Below are 18,213 nucleotides of genomic sequence, written 5' to 3' on the forward strand. Positions count from 1 at the left end.
ATTGACGATATTCTGGTATACTCTCGCACAGAATCAGAACATGCCGATCATTTACGTATTGTTCTTGGAATTCTTCGAACCCGAGAATTGTATGCAAAATTTTCAAAGTGCGAGTTTTGACTGAATTCTGTGACAGTTCTGGGTCATGTTATTTCAGATGATGTCATTCGAGTTGATACTAAAAAAATCGAAGCTGTGAAGACTTGGCCTGGCCTACGACGCCTACAGAAGTTCGTAGTTTTCTGGGATTGGCAGGGTACTATAGAAGGTTCGTAGAGGGATTTTCCTCTATTTCAGCCCCATTGACGAAGCTAACCCAAAAGTCAGCTAAGTTTCAGTGGAGTGATGCTTGTGAACGTAGCTTCCAAGAGTTGAAGGACAGATTAACTTCAGCTCCAGTCTTAACGCTCCCAGAAGGGTCAGACGGCTATGTTGTGCACTGTGATGCTTCTGGTGTTAGGTTAGGATATGTGTTAATGCAACACGGTAAAGTCATTGCTTATGCTTCGAGACAGCTGCGGAAACATGAAAAGAACTACCCAACTTATGATCTCGAATTGGCTGCAGTGATTAATGCATTAAAGATATGGAGACATTACTTGTATGGTGTGCATGTCAATATCTACACAGATCACAAGAGTCTTCAATACATTTTCAAACAGAAGGAGTTAAATCTGCGGCAGAGGCGGTGGTTAGAATTATTGAAAGATTATGATGTGAGTATTTTATACCACCCCGGAAAGGCAAATGTAGTAGCTGATTCGCTTAGCCGCCGATCAATGGGCAGCCTATGTGAAGTTCCTTCGGAAAAGAAAGGATTGATTCATGTGCTCCACCAACTAGCTAATCTTGGAGTACGTGTAATTGATTCGAGTAGTGTAGGGATTCGTATTAATGATCCTACAGTTTCATCCCTGAATATGGAAGTAAAAGAGTGTCAATATGAAGATCCTCAGTTGAGCCATTATAGAGACACACTTCATGGAAAAAAGAAGCCTCCATTTGAAATTTCCACGGATGGAATTCTTAAATACCGAGGCAGGCTATGTGTCCCGAATGTTGTAGAATTGCGCCGTCGAATCTTAGAAGAAGCTCATTATTCTCTGTATTCTATTCACCCAGGTGCAACGAAGATGTATCATAATCTTAAATTGATATATTGGTGGGATGGCATGAAGAGAGACATAGCAGAATTTGTAGCTCAATGTCCAAATTGCCAGCAAGTGAAAATCGAACATCAAAAGCCAAGAGGATTATTGCAAGCAATGGAAATTCCTACTTGGAAATGGGAAGTGATCAATATGGATTTTATTGTGGGGTTACCTCGTTCCCGAGGCAAGTATGATTCCATATGGGTGATTGTGGATAGACTCACGAAAGCGGCTCATTTTCTTCCAGTCAGAACCACGTACTCTGCTGAAGATTATGCAAGGTTGTATCTCAAGGAGATTGTGCGACTTCATGGTATTCCGGTATCCATTATCACAGATAGAGGAGCGCAATTTACAGCCACGTTCTGGAAATCCTTCCAAGAAGGTCTAGGTACTCAAGTGAAGCTTAGGACGGCATTTCATGCAGACTGATGGACAAGCCGAATGTACAATTCAAACCTTGGAGGATATGCTAGGAGCATGTGTTCTAGATTTTGGTGGTAGTTGGGATGACCACTTACCTCTAATCGAGTTTGCATACAACAATAGCTACCATTCGAGTATCCAAATGGCTCCGTATGAAGCTTTATATGGAATGAGGTGCAGATCTCTAATTGGATGGTTTGAAATAGGAGAAGTACAACTAATAGGCCCTGATTTGATTCAGCAAGCGGTAGAAAAAGTTAAGGTGATCCGAGATCAATTATTGACAGCCCAAAGTCGCCAAAAATCTTATGCGGACAACCGCCGGCGAGACTTATAATTTCAAATTGATGACTGGGTATTCTTGAAGGTGTCGCCAATGAAAGGGGTAATGATATTTGGCAAGAAAGGGAAGTTAAGTCCTCGATACATTGGACCTTATAAGATTATCCGCAAGGTGGGTCAAGTAGCTTACGAATTGGACTTGCCTTCAGAGCTTGAATTAGTCCATCCAGTCTTTCATGTCTCAATGCTCCGTAAGTGTGTTGGAGATCCTACGAGGATTGTTCCAATAGATCATCGTTCAAGTGACAGAAAAGCTAGCATATGAAGAAGTGCCCATTGCCATAGTAGACAGGCAAGTACGAAGACTTCGAAATAAGGAAGTAGCTTCAGTCAAAGTCTTGTGGCGAAATAACAACCGAGAGGAAATGACTTGGGAGGCGGAAGAGAAAATGAAATCCACATACCCGCACTTGTTTCAACCCCCAGAAAAGATCCAAGATGAAACACCAAGAGTATGAGGTATGTATGCTTTCTTTTTATGTATATGGGTCGTGTGTGGTAATGTTATTGTGGGTTGTTGTGAAAGCATGGTAGTGCCATATTACAGGGGAAACTCTGGCGAAATTTTCGTAGAATTCCTGAGTGTTTAACATTCAAGGATGAATGTTCCAAGAGGGGGGAAGAATGTTACACGTTGGGAAATTTCCTGTTAACGTACAGTGAATAGGCTAGCGAAGGGCACGACGTGATACAAGACGAGTTGCCTCAAGGACACTTAAAGGACCGTCTCGTAGAGCCAAAGTTTGGATGATATCATGGAGAGGACGGATGGGAGATGGAACAACATTAAAGTGGCCACCGAGCAAGGAAGGCTATACGCAAGAGGCCACATCCGCAAATTCAAGATTTCCATCTCCACAAGACTAGCCAAACAAGGCCCTTGCCTCATTAATGGCATTTATGTAATAATAGGGTCTTCTATTATTTAGTTAGTATAAATACATTGTCTTTCATTTCATTAGGGGACTTTTTTTGACATTTGGATGAATTATGAAAATAGATGAGTGAGTTTGAGAGTTGTCTCTAGAAAGAGAAACTTGTGAGAGAGGCCATGGATGGCTCTTGTTGAACCTTTGATTGTGAGAGGATTGGTTGCTTGGGAATTCAATTCCCTTGAGGTCATCCTAAGAGGTTGGTGCTTGTAATGTTGATTAATTGAGGTCTTTAGGTTTGATACACCTTTAGGTTGCTTTTAATTCCATTTTCTTGTGTCAATCTATCTATCATTTACTTTCCTTGTCATTTTATTGCTTCCGCGTATCCGTTATTGTATCAATTGGTATCAGAGCTTAGTTTAGGTTTGTTCTACCAAATCTAATCTTGGGTTTTGATTCAACAAAAAAAAAAAAAAATCCGAAATTCAAAAAAAAAAAATAATAAAAAAAATCGAATTTTCTTGTTGATTTTGTTGAATCTGGTGTTAGATTAGAGTTTCTTAGTGTTTCTAGAGTCTAAATCTTCAATTTCGAATCCATTGGGAGTTAGGGTTTGTGTTCCACCATTGTTGAGCTTCAAAGCTTCAAGAACTTGAAAGTGGGTCTTGTTGAAGAAGGTGAAGTTGAAGGTTGAAACCTATTGGGCTTTGTTCTCTATATTGAAGAGAACGTAAATCCGAAATTTGAGTCAATTTGGAGTTGATTTGAGGGTAGTTGAAATTTTGAAGTGTTCTTGTGTTCTTGAACACCTTCAAATCTTCATAAGAAAGACGACTCTCCAAAGGGCCATTTGATCCAAAAGTTGTCAAATAAAGTTGTGAAAAAGTGTTAGGGGGCCAAAAACAAAAAAATCAGAAATACTTAGTTCATCAAAAGTGTTTGTGGATCTAAATTTCTGAGTTTTGCAAAAAAAAAAAAAAAAAAAAAAAAAAAAAATGTAAGTCCCAACGTTGGCCCAAATGCGACGCCATATGCGACATCTGCGAGTCGCATGTATCACCCGCGAGTCGCAGGTGAAGTCGCGCCTGGTGACAGAGAGTTGAACGTTTTGGGGTGCCTCATCTGCGAGCCGCGGAACACCATCGCGGGTTGCACCTGCGAGTCGCAGGTGGTGTCGCACCTTGTGACAGAGAATTGACATTTTGGCTGCATCAACCGCGAGCCGCGGATCACTATCGCAGGTTGAACCGCGAGTCGCAGGTGCTGCACAGGCGTCGCGGGTTGCACATTTCAGGTTTTTCAACTTTAATTCTCTTTGATTTCAATTCTCAAAACAAAAAATTTCTTGATCCTTAGTTGATGATATTGTGTCCCTAATCCTTTGGTAGGGAACCAAAAAAAAAAAAAAAAAATTCATTATTTCAAATTGATACCTTGGATCAATTGGGGCTTCCTGGTCGTGTTTTCAAGTTATCACCTACCCGGGCCCGAAATTTTAGTTATTTTCCCGATTTTTGCACTCCATTTTCTTGTGTCTCTTAACTAGTAGCCATTTAGTAGTTGTTCCTACTTGTGTTTGCTAGTTCTTGTGTCCGCATTTCTTTCGTGCCAATTCTTTCGTGCTTTGCTTCGCTTTTGCTTCGTTGTTAATTTCTTGGCTCAAGTGCGTTTGTTTTAATTGAGTCGTCCTCGTTCTTCTTGAGTCTACAAGAATCCATTCCGATCTCGAGTAACAATTGTGCACCTTGCAAGCGACCGAATCCGAATCCAATCGAGAATCAACATCGACCAATCCATTTGAGTGGTAAAAGGCAAGAGTGTGTGAGTTCATTTGAGTGGTGCTAGCCGAGCACAAATGAGTGTAAACACGACTGTGGTGAGGTTTCTTTACTACTAACGTGTTTGCTAAGTGTTCTTTGCAGGTACTTCTCCATGGATTCCGATTCATGTGGTGGTGATAATGACTGTTATGACGATGATGGTTGTAGTTATGAAGGGGAGGACTATGGGAGCTATGAAGAGTGTGACGATGGGGAATATGAGACATATATAGGAAATGGTGATTATGAGGAAATTCGAGGGGAGAATTACTATTTTGAAGGAGAATGTGCAGAGAGTGGTACTCATGTGTCTCCCGAGGAAGATGGGGATGAAGACCCTTGTTGTGATTCACATGGTGAAGATAATGAAGCAGAATATTCTTGTGCTATACATCATGAAGATGAAGACGACTCGAGGTATGACTCTCCTTCGCATGTGTCTTATGAGTCTTATGGTGAAAATCTTTATACAAATAGGACTCGTGGAGGGTATGTCTATGGAGGTAGTGGAAGTGCTAATGTTGATTATGGAAGGACTTCTAGTGGGCATGCATATGCTTCTTCTTGTAGTACTTCCTATCCGAAGCAAAGGGGCATGAGTGGGAATGTGAGTACTAGTTGGAGTCGTCCTATGCAAAAGAAGGTGGTTCCAAAGAGGAGATTCATGGAGACCAAGGTGAACCTTTGTGGTAAAGAGGGAATCCTTGTGCTTGATGACGATTGTTACACCAATTTCATCACCCCTCGTGCGGCTGAAGAGTTAAGGCTACCTTGTGTGATTAGGAGAAATCCTTACTATGACGAGGGAGGGTATTGGGTTGATAAGAGAGTGATGGTATTCATTTCACTTGGTGAGTACCAAGAGGAGGTTTGGTGTGATGTGCTTCCAATGGATACTTGTCACGTATGTTTAGGTGGCCCTTGGTTTCAAAGGCATGAGATCCCATATGAGCAAGAGTGGCATCGATTTGTAGTGGACAAGAATGGAAAATTTCTCTTCCCATGCATACTTTCTAGGAAGAGTCCAAGTACAAAAGTGCGAGATACCTATGTGAAATGGCCTACCTTAGCTAAGGAAGCTAGTGGAGAAGAATATGAGAGATGGGAGTCCATAATAGATGAAATTTTCACTAGCTACAACTATTCGCAAGAAATGAAGATGGACTTAGCCGTCCAAACTTTTGACTCAAAGCTTGTCCAATATTGGGAGTATGTGAAATGTTGTGGGAGACGAGTGAGGAGTCCAATCAAGACTTGGGAGGACATGAAAGGGATATTGAGAGGCCAATATCCCAAGCCTCATGTGAGAAGAAATAAATCTTTGAAGGGTACCTCTTTTGAGAGAACCCCATGCTTAAAGGCAAGGACGGCGGCCCCAACTATTCCTTCCATTGGTCAAAGGAGCTTACGTGAACATCAAGGTAAGATCATTCATCCTTATACTCCTATATCTTTGTGTGATTTTAATGCCGAGTCAAGTATGAAAGTTACCTTATCGTGCGTTAAGCCTAAAGCTTCTTTGTCGTCTATTGGTAATGCCATTATTGAAAGTGTCCCCACACTAGTTGATCCTATTGATGACCGAATTTATCCTTCTTGTAAGGCCGATTTGTGTCCACCTAGTGTTGACATTTGTGCTTTGAATGATAATGCATTATCGAATAAAGATGCTCAAACACTAGTTGATCCTTTAGATGACAAAATTGATTCTTCTTGCAAGATCGATTTGTGTCCATCTAGTGTTGACACTTACGAATTGAATGGTAGTTTGTCATGTGGTCACCATGTTAGTAATTCTTGCGAGATTGACATATTACCAACTATTGTTGAAACTTGTGTTGATCAACTTGTTTGTAATGATAATTCACTACTTGAGGATCCTTGTGACGTGCTTAATGTACCTCTAGTTAGTGATGATGTTGATATAGTTGGTCAATTGAAAGAATATGACATCTCACCCTTGCTTGTTTCGTGTCAAAATGAGTCTCTTGATCGTACTTTAGTGTCATGTGATAAGACTCCAACTTGTAGTGGTGATGTGTGTCATGTAGATAGTCATGTGAGCGAAAATGCATTGAAAGATGACATTGGTTCTTTTGAGAGTGAAAAGACATGCTTTGACTCCTCATTGTTTATGGATTACGCTCTTGTAAAGGATAATGTTTTATTTGAGGATGACATGACTGTTGAGAGTGAAATACCTAGTGGGATGTTTGGTAATGTTGAACGTTTAGTTTCCTTTGGAGGCTATAATGTGATATGTAACCCACTATGGAGTGAAGACACTCTTTCCCATGATGGAGATCTTCCTTTGAGGAATTGTGATCCATTTGTTGGGAAGGAAAGTGTTACAAAGGAAGGTAATTCTTGTCTAGAAATTGCAAATTCTTCCTTTCATGTTCAACTTCATAGTAACCCCTTGGATAATCTTGTCCTTGAACCGTATGGTGAGGTTACATTGGGGAGTGATATTGATGAGGAAGTTATTTTACGTGATACCTTCCTTTATTACTTGTTGGCATATGATGACATTCTTGAGCATATAGGGAGTGCTTCTTATGTGGGAGAAGGCTCTCATGATCTAGCCGATTGTGTTCTTGACCATGCTAGATGGATGTTCGTCCCATTTGATCCAGGTGCCACCTTGTGTGATTTGAAAGCACTATCTTGGGGGAGTCCTTGCTTGAAAAATGAGAGTGTTCTTGTTTGGACATTATGCTACATGTCAAATAGAACCAATGTCGAGTTGCATACTTCGTATTTTGAACCCATTGGTTTTATTACTCCCTTATGTCATGAACCTTGGAGGAATCAACTGCTTGATACCTCATGTGTGCAAATGTTAGTCATGATTGTCATAGATGTGTGGTTGTACCACAAGTTTGTTCATCCTTGGCATGAATATGTGATTATTGCATTGTGTGCTAACCCTCAATCCTTGAGGAGTATGTTTTTGTTTGTCTCCCTTATGGTTTTTCAAGGTTTAGATTCGAGGACGAATCCTTTTCAAGAAGGGGAGAATGATACAAGACGAGTTGCCTCAAGGACACTTAAAGGACCGTCTCGTAGAGCCAAAGTTTGGATGATAGCATGGAGAGGACGGATGAGAGATGGAACAACATTAAAGTGGCCACCGAGCAAGGAAGGCTATACGCAAGAGGCCACATCCGCAAATTCAATATTTCCATCTCCACAAGACTAGCCAAACAAGGCCCTTGCCTCATTAATGGCATTTATGTAATAATAGGGTCTTCTATTATTTAGTTAGTATAAATACATTGTCTTTCATTTCATTAGGGGACTTTTTTTGACATTTGGATGAATTATGAAAATAGATGAGTGAGTTTGAGAGTTGTCTCTAGAAAGAGAAACTTGTGAGAGAGGCCATGGATGGCTCTTGTTGAACCTTTGATTGTGAGAGGATTGGTTGCTTGGGAATTCAATTCCCTTGAGGTCATCCTAAGAGGTTGGTGCTTGTAATGTTGATTAATTGAGGTCTTTAGGTTTGATACACCTTTAGGTTGCTTTTAATTCCATTTTCTTGTGTCAATCTATCTATCATTTACTTTCCTTGTCATTTTATTGCTTCCGCGTATCCGTTATTGTATCACGACGTATACGATGTTTTAATAAGTAAGAAATAGCATTTGATGGTCCTAATCGAGATTCAAAGATATTTGACGTAAGGGAAGAAGGTTGTCAAGGAAAGCAAGGGATATGTTGCGTGTCGGGTAAGAATTATGAGCGACAAGTTAATAATGGCTAAAAGATGTTTTGGAGAAGAGTGATAATGTCCCTTAGATTGGTATTGAGGTGTTAATCAAGTGTCAAGAAGGGTCCATAAGGATTGGAGATCAAACGAGGCAACGAGAATGAGTTCGGATGAACTGGGCATTATACGGCCCAACATACTGGCCGTATAAATTATACTGGTCGTATGTCTGGCCGTATAATCAGCCCAGAATAGCACACCTCACTGGACCAGATCTACGGCCAGACATACGGTCAGTATAATTTATACGGACCGTATGTTGGTCCGTAGAATCTGGTCGGGATAGATTTTAAAACGATATAAGGACTCTCTCTCTCATTAATTCATTTCATTTCCACTCTCCACACTTCAAGAACACTCTAGAATCCTCTACACTCTTCACCCACAAGAACCCAACAGAAATCTATGATCAACTTCATCAAACCCACAAAATCAAGTGTATGAAACATGTCAAAGTTCATCTAAGCCAAGAAATCCCAAGGGAAGTGAGCTAGGGTTTTGGTGCAAGAAGAGAATTTCCACTCAAGGCTTATTCCTCCATTATCTAAGGTGAGTTTTATGATCATTCCATGTTATTTAAGATATTGACAAGTTAAAACACTTGGATTGTAGAAATTGGGTCATGAATGTGGGAATAGTGTCATTGTGGAGTAGTAGTTTGGAGTGAATTATGAATATTGATATGTTGTGATTATAAGTATATAAGTGACATTTATAACATGGGATAAGTATTATATGTGAGAAAACATGATAGCGAACTATGACCACGATTATGGAGGAATCGAAGTGAAATTGTGAAATGTGGATAATGTAGACGAATGATGATTTTTGTTTATAATATTGTGAATGTTGTGATGGATGTTGGGAGTTGATATTTAAAGTGAGGAAAGTTTTATAAACAAAGGAAATTCTGCCCAATTTTCTCTAGAAAGATTAACACGTTCTTATAATCGATTAACTAATGTTGATGTGAATCCTCTTGAAGGTAGAAACGCGAGCATCGAAGGAGAACGATCAAGCGATAAAACTGTTAAACGAAAGAGGTATGTAAGGCTAGTCCCTTCTTTCTAAGACATGAATCCTATGATATGATATTTCCTCCTTCTCCATGAATTTCCTACATTCCGGAAAAACTAAGAGTCTATGCTTATGAGTAGCCATATGAGTTAAGATAAGAGATATGCCACGAGCATGATAATGCTGATGATGAGTTAAGTATAAAGAATCCTATGGTAAAGTAAGATGTCCACGAAGCTAATGATTCTAAGTATGGTTCCATTGATGCTCTTCCTTGTGTACACTCACCTTAAAATGCTAGTTCCTTCAAGGTGAGATATGATGTTGATGATTACTCCATAATAAAATCGGGGGTTCACGACCTTATGTCACCCCGACATAGCCATAGTTGCCTTCAAGTTCTAATGTATGTTTTGATTATAAATGTATAATGATGCTAAGTCATGATATGTCTACGAGATGTACAATAATGTAAGTTTATGATATGCCTATGAGACGAGTAATACTAATGAGTATATGATTGATTGTATGACGATACGATTCCACCGTGCCTAATTGGTCGGGCATGTCACCGCTAAGGCGGGCTGCTTTGTTTACACTGAGCCTAGAGGGCCGGGCATGATCACCACTAGTGGGCGGCATATGATGGTTACCCGGACGCAGGTTAACGATGATGATTGTGATGCGATGATATATGCCCTATGATGATACATGTACTATGATTATATATATATATATATATATATATATATATATATATATGATATATGTGTGAAATGTATTCACCCATAAAACTCACGCAGGCTATATCTTCATCCCATGTCTTATGATTCTTCTATTATGTTCATTTCATTCATGTCTTACATACTCAATAAAATATTCGTCTGTTTTCTTTGGACGCTGTGTTCATGCCCACATGTAGACAGGGAGGTAATCCGGACTCGTAGAAGTTATCAGCAGATTTACAGGAGCACTCCATTATTCCGGAGGTGCTATTTGGTTTATTCTTTTGTGTATATATATGTATATGTATTTTGGGCACGACGGGGTCTTGTCCCGTCCATATGTCTAGTACTCTCGTAGAGGCTCGTAGATACGCATGTGTGGGTAGTATGGTCTCACGATGTTACTATTGTATATACATATTATTATTTTGACGGCCGAAGGGCTTATGTATATATATATAAGAGTAATTATGTTTCCAAATGAATAGTGGTTTTCCTATGATTTGAGTATATAATTAATGAATGTACGTTTAATGGGTATGATGAGTAGTAGAATGAGTGGTGCTCGGTGGTTAGCCCCGGGTACCCATCATGGCCCCTACCCGGGTCATGACATCTATGAACATGACTGAGGTATACAGGTCGGGACAGAGCCCCCAACATACCCTTAACACAGTTCATTTATATATATAGACTCCGACTCGGCAATGCTCTAGGAAGAAGTGGAGCTACCACTTGAGGCCAGTACCTGAAGGCAGTCTACGATGAAAGATCGTCGTCTCGTCTATCTACACCTGCGGGCATGAACACAGCGTCCACAAGAAGGGACGTCAGTACGAGCAATGTACTGAGTATGTAAGGCATGAATAGTAACATAGTAAGAGATACCGAACATGGAAAATAGTATAATGAAAGTATGAAGATAAAGTAATATAAAAGAGATCAATCTATGCCTCTGAATGCCCTTTTAAGGCGAATTTCGTGCATGCTTAGCTTTTAAAAAACTTTTCCATACATATCCATATATAAGATCTTGTCCGGCCGTTAAGGCGCTATAATATATATAGCATCTTGCCCTGCCATTAAGGCACGGTAATATGTATAGGATCCTGCCCCGCCATTAAGGCACGGTAAAATATATAGCATCTTGCCCGGCCATTAAGGCACGGTAATATATATAGCATCTTGCCCGGCCATTAAGGCACGGTGTTATCTTGCCCGGCCATATAGGCGCGGTGTTATCTTACCGACCATGTAGGCTCGGTGTTATACCCAATTGATCAGTGGGATGCAATGCATACATACATACACATAAAAATATATAAATGAAATCAACATCATCATTAGCATTACCATTGTCACTATATCATTCCTTGAAGGGTGAACCATCGTAAGATGAAATTGATAATGTCACGGGAGTCTCGACAATCATGGACTTTGGTAGGCACTGAAAATAGAACCATTATCTTCGCTATATCGCACCTCGAAGGAACGAATGACATGAGGTGAGACCATCAACAATATGTAAGATCAAGCGATTCATGGAATGGCTCAATAATCTCATAATGCTCTCAAATCATAGCCTCGGAGTTTCTAGAAGAGAATCATCATCATCGTCACAATCATCATAGAACATTTTTCATTTAACATCATAAGAAGTTTTAAGAGTCATGAACTTCTAGCTTTTGAAAACAAGGAGGTTATGAAAACATTTATGGGATCATAACTTAGGAATCATGCCTTTAAAAGAAAGGGATGAACCTTAACATACCTTTTTGGTCGCCTTAACTTTAACTACTCAACGCTTGTCCTCCCAGGCTCGTAAATATATATTCAAGAAAATTTATAGTATTGTTAGACTCACCTTTATACGCTTGTCTTAGTCCTTCAAATAAATCTTTCTAGAATCTGTCGAAATTTCGGCAGCATCTCCCCTGTTTATATGCCTAGCCCAAAATCTCAATTCAGCAACCAACAACAACAACAATAATACCAACATCAACAACAATATTATCAACACCAAAATATTTCATAAACATCCCACACGATGTTTTATCCAATTTCTCGGCCCATAAATTCCTTATACGCTCATTTAGTAAATTTTCTTTCGTAGATAAGCTTAAATCAATACTAATAAGGAAAGATTCATACCTTTCACCCGCTAGAATTACAGTATCTTCAATTATCACCTTGAATCCGAGACAAGTTTTGCCGCAATTCGATATTATAAACGCAGCTATGAGTTGTCCAAACTTAAATTCGGGGATTTCACTTAATTTGCGTTAAAATCTAGCGGACGGAAGTTGGGAGAGTTTTCTAGAGAATTTGGGAAATATTTGGAGTGTTCTTGGCTGAGAAATGAGGTTTAGGGTCAGATTTGATCCTTAAATAGTGGGTCAAATTCGGGTCTGGTGACTATAGCAGTACTGTTGCAGTACTGTAGCAAGTGGCTACTGTAGCACGCGTTTCTGCTCTATCAGCTGAAATTGTAACGTCCATAATTCTCTACTCCGATATCGTATCGATGAGCGGTTTTTTGCGCTGGAAACTAGACATGATGAACTTTATTTTAGGCTTTTACTTTGCTTCAAAACTCCTCATCTACTAAAAGATACTCTTTCTCCAAGTTTGGCCAAAATTACCCCTCATATTTTCTTCCAAGTTTTACAAATTTAATTTCCTTAATTCACTTGCCCTTCATAGCTTACTATATGCACTTAAACCCTTATAACCATAAGTTAGATATATATAAGCTCACATACCTCCTGAAAGGTAGCCCGAATCTCAACATACGAAACTACGGGGTGTAACACTTGATGACATGTTGGATGAGCTTTGTGGCTCAAGTGCGTTTTCTAAAATTGATCGTAGGAGTGGCTATCACCAAATTCACATGAATCCGGGTGATGAATAAAAAACGACCTTCAAGACCAAGTTTGGTCTTTATGAGTGGCTTGTTATGCCATTCGGCCTAACCAATGCACCTTGCACTTTCATTCGCTTAATGAACCATGTTTTAAAACCCTTTATCAATAAATTTGTTGTTGTCTATTTAGATTATATTCTTGTGTATAGCAAATATATGAAAGAACACGTGAGCCATTTGAGGCAAGTGTTTGATGTCTTATTGACTGAAAAGTTGTTTGCTAATATCAAGAAGTGTGCTTTTGGGGTTGATAAAGTGGTGTTCTTGGGTTTTGTGGTGAGTGTTAACGGTGTTGAGATTGATGAAGAGAAGGTGGAGTCCATTAGAACTTGGCCAACTCCCAAAAATGCATCCGATGTAAGGAGTTTCCATGGGCTGACAAGTTTTTATAGAAGATTTGTGAAGGGCTTTAGTGCAATTTCCTCCCTAATGACCGAATTTATAAAAAAAAATGTTCCTTTTTTTATGGGGAGATGAGCAAGAAAAGGCATTCCAAGAATTGAAGTCTATGTTGAGTTCGGCACCTTTGTTGCAATTGCCGAATTTTGAAAAGATGTTTGAAGTAGAGTGTGATGCTTCCACGGTTGGCATAGGTGGTGTCTTGATGCAAGAAGGAAAACCATTGGCTTATTTTAGTGAGAAGCTTAATGGGGTGTCATTGAACTACTTAACCTATGACAAAGAGTTGTATGCGCTTGTGAGGGTCTTAACCCATTGGCAACACTACGTGTGGCACAAAGAGTTTGTGATTCGTTCGGATCATGAGTCTTTGAATCATTTGAAAGGCCAATCCAAATTCAACAAAAGACTTGACAAGTAGGTAGAATTGATTGAAGCTTTCCCTTATGTGATCCATTACAAAAAGGGTAAAGAAAATGTGGTGGCGGATGCTTTGTCTAGAAGGTATGTCTTTTCAATACAATGACTTCTAGAATGATGAGTTTTGAAAGCCTCAAGGGATTGTATTGTGAAGATCCTGACTTTAAGGCAATTTGTGAAGAGTTGACCCAAGGGAGTAGGGTTGATAGGTTCCAATTTGTAGATGGGTTCCTATTCAAGGATGGAAGAGTCTGCGTTCCAACGAGCTCATGGAGAGAATTGTTGGTCAAGAAACCACATAGTGGTGGAATGATGGGCCATTTTGGAGTGGCCAAGACATTGGACATTTTGAATGAACAATTCTATTGGCCCAAGATGCGGCATGATGTGGAAATCTATGTGTTCAATGTTTGGAATGCAAGAAAGCCAAGTCCAAGACTCAGCCCCAAGGTATGTATACTCCCCTTCCTACTCTTATTGGTCCTTGGATAGACATTTCTCTGGATTTTGTGTTGGGTCTTCCAAGAACCAAAAGGAGTCATGATAACATTTGTGTTGTGGTAGATAGGTTCTCAAAGATGTCTCATTTTATACCATGCCATAAATGTGATGATGCATCTCATGTAGCATCTTTGTTTGTGAATCATGTGCTTAAATTGCATGGAGTTCCTAGAACTATTGTTAGTGATAGGGATTCTAAATTTCTTAGCCATTTTTTGAAAGAGCCTTTGGGGTGCACTTGGCACGAAGCTCATATTTTCTACTTCTTGCCACCCTTAAATGGATGGGCAAACCGAAGTAGTAAATAGGACTCTTGAAAGCATGCTTAGGTGTATGATCAGAAGAAACCCTACTTCTTGGGAGGATTGTTTTCCTATGATTGAATTTTCTTATACTTCTATTGGCATGACTCCATTTGAAGTTTGCTATGGCTTTAACCCTTTGGTTCCCTTAACCTTAACCCCTTTGTCTAGTGATGTTGTTGTGAGTATAGATGCAAAACAAAGGGTGGCCAGAATGTTGAAAATCCATGCTAAGGTCAAGGAGAACATTGACAAAATCAATACCAAGGTAGCAAAGAGGCAAAATCTGTTACACCTCGTAGTTTGGACGTTGAGTTCCGTAGGTGCCAACTGCTTAATTGCGAACACTGGAGTGATATGCGCCTATTTTATGGTTTTAAGGGTTTATGATCATGTATGAGAAGTATTGGAAGGATTGGAGGTCAAATGGGCGGAAAATGAAAAATTGGGCGAACTAGGTAGAATTGCCCTACGCGTTCGCGATATGGACTCGCGTTCGTGATAGCTATGGAAATTCCAGACCATTGCGTTCGCGAGAGGACCTTGCGTTCGCGAAGGTCAATTATTAATTCAGTTTTCACCGACTTCCACACCCTATATAAGGGGCAAGACCACTCTTTTTCACTCATAATATTTTCCAAAAAGCTCAACAACATAGGGTTGTGTGTATGTGCCATAAAAGTGAGGGATTAGAGTGATTTCGAGTGGCGGAGTATTAATTGAGGCTCGGGTAACGAGTAGTTGTGGTTATAGTATTGTTTTGCGGTGGGGTTGGCTTGGATTCAAAGTAGATATTGAAGGTCTTGTTATCCTAGTAAGAATAAGGTATGAATATTTCCCTTTTGATATTTATTTAGGTTTACTTATGAAGATAGAGTTATTAAATGATCGTATGGGTTGGAAAATTTGATAAAACATAATGTGGGATGTTTCTGGAATATATTGGTATTGATTATATTGTTGTTGATGTTGGTATTGTTGTTGTTGTTGTTGTTGTTGGTTGCTGGACTGGGATTTCGGGCTAGGCATATAAACAGGGGAGATGCAGCCCGAATTTCGGCAGATTCTAAAGGGGATTAATTTAAGGGCTTGAGACAAGTATATAATGATAAGACTAACCATAGTATGAATGGTTTTACATGTAATTTATAAGACTATGAACGATCGTAAATAGATTGCAAGACGGGAGGTAGGTTGGAAGGCTGGAGAGTAAGCTTCCAGGTATGTTAAGGTTAAACCTTTCTTTCAAAAGGCATGATTCCTATGTTTTGATTCCATACATGACATCCATAATATTTTTACTCCTAGAAATGCCAGAAGTTTATAATTCTGAAGATTCTTATAACGACTCAAATCCTAGAGATTTCCAATGTCTAAGGTTCTCGATGATTTCATGACGTGACTGAGCGTGCTAGATAATTCTGGGTTATATTCAGGATCTGTGGCCTCAGCTTATGTCTGAGCATGCTACATAATATGTGGCCTCAGCTTATGTCTGAGCATGCTACATAATATGTGGCCTCAGCTTATGTCTGAGCATGCTACATAATTCTTGATTACCTTCAGGATATGTGGCCTCAGCTTATGTAATGGATCATTTAAATTGAGACATGATAGTGATGATGATTATGGTAGTGATGAAGATCCTTATTATCTGAACGAACCCAGCAAATAAACGAATTTCCAAAGACTCTATTCCTAGACAGTGTAGGGATATTCGTATCCTTGACCTCTTAAGTCCCGAAGGGGCATCCCTAAGTTGTACGATTTCATAAGGATGCGTAACTCCCGAAAGGGACATTCATAAGGTTTCCTTATTCTTATGCATTTCACATTTCATTTTTGAGTCTCGAAGGAGGCAAATGAAAAGGGGAAGAAGTTCCCATTTTTGAAAAAGGGGAAGAAGTTCCCGCTTTGAACTGAAGGTTTCTCCGAAGGGAGTCAACTGGTATACGATGATTATGATGCCCGAAGGGGCTATTATGCTATTATGCCCGAAGGGGCTGCGAGCAGGGTGAAGGCATGCATATATATATATATATATATATATATATATATATATATATATATATATATATGTATGTATGTATGTATGTATGTATATATATGTACACTCATGATGCATTAAAGTTCATATGCACGTACATGACTGTAGTGTTGGCCACAAGTACAGATTGAGTCTGTTACCCTTTTAGCAATCGAGTTTAGATATACTGTTTCAGATCCGCCTTACATACTCGGTACATTATCCGTACTGACTCCCCTATCGTTCGGGGGGCTGCGTTCATTCCCGCAGGTACTGATAGACAGGCAGACGATCCAGCTCGGTAGGACTCCCCCCCCCCCCTAGTTGTTGTCGGTGCTCTCTACTTGATCTGGAGCTACGGTTCATTTTGGGTATGCTATGTGAGACGTTTATGCATATATATCATATAGGGGTATGGCGGGGTCCTGTCCCGTCCTTTCTACAGCTTTCTGATCTGTTAGAGGTCTGTAGACAGTGGTACGTAGTTGGTATGTGATGTAGCGGCCTTATCGGCCCGTACTGTTATTTTCTATATATACATATATGCTTATATACACAGATGATTGATAGTCCCTAAAGTTATCCTGATATGAGTTAGCATGGTTCAGCTTTGAGTCTTATGGATCACTCACTTGTCCAGTAAGGTACAAGTATGAGAGTAGGGGTGTTTGGTCAGTAGTGGCCAGGCACTCGTCACGACTCAGCAGATGGGTCGTGACAAAATCATGGGAGGAAGAAGATAGAATTCCAACCCAATGATTGGGTTTGGATCCATTTTCGAAAGGAAAGATTTCCTCAATTGAGGAAAGGCAAGTTGAGCCCAAGAGGAAATGGTCCCTTCAAAGTCCTTGAGAAGATCAATGATAATGCCTGCAAGATCGACTTACCAAGTGAGTATAATATTTACAATATTTTCAATGTAAGTGATCTTTCTTCTTGTGTTGTAGGTGATCCTTTAGATTCAAGGATGAATCTTCTCCAAGAAGGGGAGGATGATATAACCCCACCTAGCTCAAGACCATTCACTAGGAGCCAAGCAAATAAGCTTCAAAACCTTCAAGCTCTATTCATGAAGAAGGAAGCATTTGAGGAGCTAGAAGAGAAGATCTCAAGAGTTTACAACATTGGAAGGTGGCTTGGGAAGATTTGGAGAAGGCATCTCAAAGTGGCTAAAAGTGCAAGAGGGAAATTTATGCAAACTGTGGGCGTTTGATGCAAATCTTGACCAAGAATGCAATTCAAGGTCAAGAGTACAATTGGAGGCCACATTTTCAAGTTTTAGTCACTGAGATGGTTGAAGATCCATGTTGGGGGTATTTTTGCAAAGAGCCACTTTTGGGCCTTTGTTGTGAGCCCTACACTATAAATAGGAGACTTGTCTCATTTTTCATTCCTTAGCTTGAATATTAATGAAACTTGAGTGTAGTAGATTGTTTAGTAGTTTTTAACCTAATATAGATTGTTTGGCTTGATTAACTAAGTGTGATTTCTTAGTTGTGTTGCTTTCCATT

This window comes from Lycium barbarum, chromosome 5 (genome assembly GCF_019175385.1).
Source record: "Lycium barbarum isolate Lr01 chromosome 5, ASM1917538v2, whole genome shotgun sequence".
Lineage (NCBI taxonomy): Eukaryota > Viridiplantae > Streptophyta > Magnoliopsida > Solanales > Solanaceae > Lycium > Lycium barbarum.